Source organism: Theropithecus gelada, chromosome 1 (genome assembly GCF_003255815.1).
Source record: "Theropithecus gelada isolate Dixy chromosome 1, Tgel_1.0, whole genome shotgun sequence".
Lineage (NCBI taxonomy): Eukaryota > Metazoa > Chordata > Mammalia > Primates > Cercopithecidae > Theropithecus > Theropithecus gelada.
In genome coordinates, this window is record NC_037668.1 from 73,484,331 (window position 1) to 73,489,269 (window position 4,939).

Sequence of the window (4,939 nt, forward strand, 5' to 3'; positions counted from 1 at the left end):
CCCAGGCTGTTTTTTGTTTGTTTGTTTGTTTGTTTGTTTTGTGATGGAGTCTCGCTCTGTCACCCAGGCTGGAGTGCAGTGGCGCCATCTCAGCTCATTGCAACCTCCACCTCCCAGGTTCAAGCGATTCTCCTGCCTCAGTCTCCCGAGTAGCTGGGATTACAAGTGCCCGTCAAGACACCTGGCTCATTTTTTGTATTTTTGGTAGGGATGGGGTTTCCCCATGTTGGCCAGGTGGGTCTTGAACTCTTGACCTTCAGTGATCTGCCCGCCTTGGCCTGCCAAAGTGCTAGGATTACAGGCGTGAGTCATCGCACCTGGCCCTCCCAAACTGGTTTTGAACTCCTAGGTTCAAGACTCCTAGGTTCTTGGCCTGCCAAAGTGTTGGGATTACAGGTATGAGCCGCTGCACCCAGCTGCTTCCAAATCTTTGTGAACAGTGCTGCAACAAACACGGACGTGCAGATCTCTCTGATATACTGATTTCCCTTCTTTTGGGTATATACTCAGCAGTGAGATTGCTGGATCATATCGTAGCTCTATTTTTAGTTTTTAAGAAACCTCTAAAATGTTCTCCATAGTGGTTGCACTAATTTACATTCCCACCAACAGTGTTTGAGGGTTCCCTTTTCTCCACATCCTCACCAGCATTTGTTATTGCCAATCTTTTGGATATAAGCCATTTTAACTGGGGTGAGATGATATCTCGTTGTAGTTTTGATTTGCATTTCTCTGATGATCCGTGATGTTGAGCACCTTTTCATATGCCTGTTTTCCATTTGTATGTCTTCTTTTGAGAAATGTCTATTCAAATGTTTTGCCTGTTTTCACTGGATTATATTTTTTCCCATAGAGTTGTTTGACCTCCTTATATATTCTGGTTATTAATCCCTTGTAAGAGAGGTAGTTTGCAAATATTTTTTTCCCATTCTGTGGATTATCTCTTCACTTTATTGATTATTTCCTATGCTGTACAGAGGCTTTTTAACTAGATGTGATCCCATTTGTCCATTTTTACTTTGGTTGCCTGTGCTTGTGGGGTATTACTCAAGAAATTTTACCCAGATCAATGTCCTGGAGAGTTTCTCCGGTGTTTTCTTATAGTCGTTTCATATCTCAAGGTCTTAGATTTAAGTCTTTAATTCATTTTGATTTAATTTTTGTATATGGTGAGAGATAGGGGTCTATGGATATCCTGCATATGGATATCCTGTTTTCCCAGCACCATTTATTGAAGAAACTGTCTTTTCCCCAGTATGTGTTCTTGGCACCTTTGTTGACAGTGAGTTCACTGTAGGTGTTTGGATTTGTTTCTGAGTCCTCTATTCTGTTCCATTGGTCTATATGTCTGTTTTTATGCCAGTACCATGCTGTTTTGGTTACTATAGCTCTGTAACAAAATTTGAAGTAAGATAATGTGATTCCTTCAGTTTTGTTCTTTTTGCTTAGTATAGCTTTGGCTATTCTGGGTCTTTTGTGGTTCCATATAAATTTTATGATTGTTTTTTCCATTTCTGTAAAGAATGTTACTGATATTTTGATAGTGATTACATTGAATCTATAGATTGCTTTCAGTACTATGGACATTTTAACAATATTGATTCTTCCAATTCATGAACATGGAGTATCTTTCCATTTTTTTGTGCCCTCTTCAATTTATTTTGTGTTTTATGGTTTTCAATATAGATATTTTTTTCTTTGGTTAAGCTAATTCCTAGGTATTTGATTTTATTTGTAGCTGTTGTAAATGGGATTACTTTATTTCTTTTCCAGACTGTTCAGAAATTAGTCTTGACTCAAACATCTCACCCTGCCTAACATTAACATTCTCTATAGCAAATGTCTATTTTGTTGTTGTTAACAACTTACCTGAAAAATTAGCAACAGACATCTTTGTCTAATCACTGTGGTTGTAGGAAAATCCAGGTTCTTTTCACATGAACAGGAAAGATTAGGCTCGCAGAAACTTTGAGGGGCAAGGAGGATGGAATTTATTGGGGAAAAAGGAAAAACAACACAGCAAAGCAAGAGAGGGATTCCTGTTAACAGGCCCTCATCTCACAGATTGAATCCCAGGTTCCTCACAGGAACAGGAGGGGCCAGGCTCCTCCCCACTGCAAACAGCGTGAACTTCCATGGCTCCACCCCATTCTCCCAGTGCACAGGCCAGTTAGAGGTTCTCTGGGAACTCCTTTATACTTGGCTGTCTCATTTCCCCATCTAAAGAAGTACATCTAACTGCCCTTAGAGTGAGGCTAAGGACAAAGACCGATCTTAACTGCTTCCTGCTGGCAGGGGTGCTGTTTTGGGAAGATGGCAGTCAGATCTCCCTCAGAGGCCTATCTTAGGGTCCCCTGCAGAAGGGGCCATCATCCAAGGCTCTGGTTGCATGTCTGTTTGGAGTTTGATGACCTGAAGCTGAGAAGAGACAAACTGGGTTATTAGAAAACATGTGTCAAAACTAAAACAAGGGTAAGGACAGGTGAAAAATCCTGAGACCCTTTACCAGTTTGCATGGGGGAGGGAGGCCAAAAGCCCAGCTGGTAAAAACACTTTTACCCTTTTGCTGGCATGTCAGGCTTCTGGGTTCCCTTCCCCTGGGCCCAATCCTAAGTCAGCCACTTTAAAGTTTGGGAAATTAACTCTTTCTCAGTTTGGAGGATGTATCTGAGGGGAGTATCCCGTCGTGTGGAGACACAATTACCTATTTGTAAAGAGAGAACAGGGGAGGAAAAAGAAAAAAAAGTGTTTTTTCAAAGGAGTCCCAGGAGTTCAAGATGCACTCAAAAGAAATACAAACTAAAGGTGAATGGCTACTCATCCAGAAAAGGGAAGCAGGCACCCCTGGTTCCTTTCTCTTCCTAGCAAATACCTGGGGTATGTGAGGGAGGGAAAGTGAGGCATTCCTTTTTCTTTCCACCATCCTTGTGTCCCTGAGTTCTGGTGACTGCAACAGCATGCCACCCATGGGTGTTAAAGAGGCTTTCGCCCATGTTAACTAGGGGGGCTGGGGGTGGGAATTATTCACTCTACCCACATATGCCTTATCTCCCCTGCTGTCAGTAGCCTTGAATTCCCTAGACTTCCTTTATGCCATGGATACTAGCATGACTTTTATTCATGAAACAGGAAGCTTGGCTTAACCGGCAGGAGTCAGCCACACTCACCTGTGCCGTGCCTTTTAACTTCCATTGTCATCTTCCTCTGGATCCCTCAGATCCAGTCTTCTTTCCTAGGGCTTTGATCCGAAGCTTGGAATTGAGTTTGAGACAAAAATGTGTCTTGGAGGGAGTTGCACGGACTCTTTATCGTGAGCCAAATGCTAAAGTGAAGCTGTGGAATTGAGTCCTCCTGTAACAAGGGAGAGAAAAGATGTCTTGTGACACACCCAGATAACTGGAGGCTATAGTTATGCCTGCTAGGATTTGGGTGCATGGTGCTTGTCTTTGGTTAGCTCCCTTGGTCTTGCTTTCCAAAAAGGAAACCTCCGGGTGATGGGCGCCCTATTTATTCTCATTGCCGGGCGGGATTTGATGTATAATTGCTCAGAACCAGAATATTGATTCAGATTTCTACATTACTCATCCCTTTTGTTCTTTCTGAGTTGTAGCTGGAGATTGCTGGTTGGTTCACAGGAACAAGCAGGGTTAGTCTAAAATGTAGGCAAAGACTTAAAAACAACTAATGAGTTTAGAATTTAATGACAAATGAAGCTGGGCGCAGTGGCTCACGCCTGTAATCCCAGCACTTTGGGAGGCCAAGGTGGGTGGATCATGAGGTCAAGTTATCCAGACCATCCTGGCCAACATGGTGAAACCCCGTCTCTACTAAAAATTCAAAAATTAGCTGTGGTGGTGCGCACCTGTAGTTCCAGCTACTCAGGAGGCTGAGGCAGGAGGATTGCTTGAACCCTGGGGGCAGAGGTTGCAGTGAGCCGAGATCGTGCCACTGCGCTCCAGCCTGGCAACAGAGCAAGACTCCATCTCAAAAAACAAATAAAACAAACAAACAAAAATAATTTAATGACATATGTATATGTTTTGAAACATAATTTCTTTCTTAGCAGTCCTCATTTTTTTTTTTTTTTTCAAATTTTCTTTTGTTACCAGTTCTCATTTTTGTTGAAAAATCATGATAGGACTGAGTTGTTTGCAAAATAGACTTTAGTCTTATAGTTGGCCTAATTAGTTGCATACAGTGCAGCAAGAATAACTATTTCTACATAGGCCTTTTACATTGGCTTTGATGCAACTCTGTTTCACAAGGACTCTTAGAGAAGACTTTTTAAAGCCCAGCCCAGCCAAGGGTTTTTATCCTCAAATACCTGTGAGTTGGGTGATCCTCTTCTCTTAAGGTCCCAAGATAAACTTGGAACTCCTGGGCCAGTTAGAAAGTGACATTCTTGGCTGGGCGCGGTGGCTCACGCCTGTAATCCCAGCACTTTGGGAGGCCGAGGCGGGCGGATCACAAGGTCAGGAGATTGAGACCATCCCTGGCTGACATGGTGAAACCCCGTCTCTACCAAAAATACAAAAAAAAATTAGCCGGGTGTGGTGCCACATGCCTGTAGTCCCAGCTACTCAGGAGGCTGAGGCAGGAGAATAGCTTGAACCTGGGAGATGGAGGTTGCAGTGAGCCAAGATCATGTCACTGCACTCCAGTCTGGGCAACAGAGCGAGACTCTGTCTCAAAAAAAAAAAAAAAAAGTGGCATTCTTTACTGACCACAGGTCAGGAATCCTGCACAGGGACTGTGTAGGCAAGGGTATGAAGCCAGTTTTTTCCCCAGGGGGATTTTTTTGGCTCTGCAACTCGAGCTTGACTGCTTAAAGGGAAGCATACCCTTGCATTCAAAGCCTTGGTAAAACAACCAGTTTCTCCAATTGCATCCTGTTGCAAAAGAAAATGGATTCTTACTGCACTGATGCAAACAACTATAT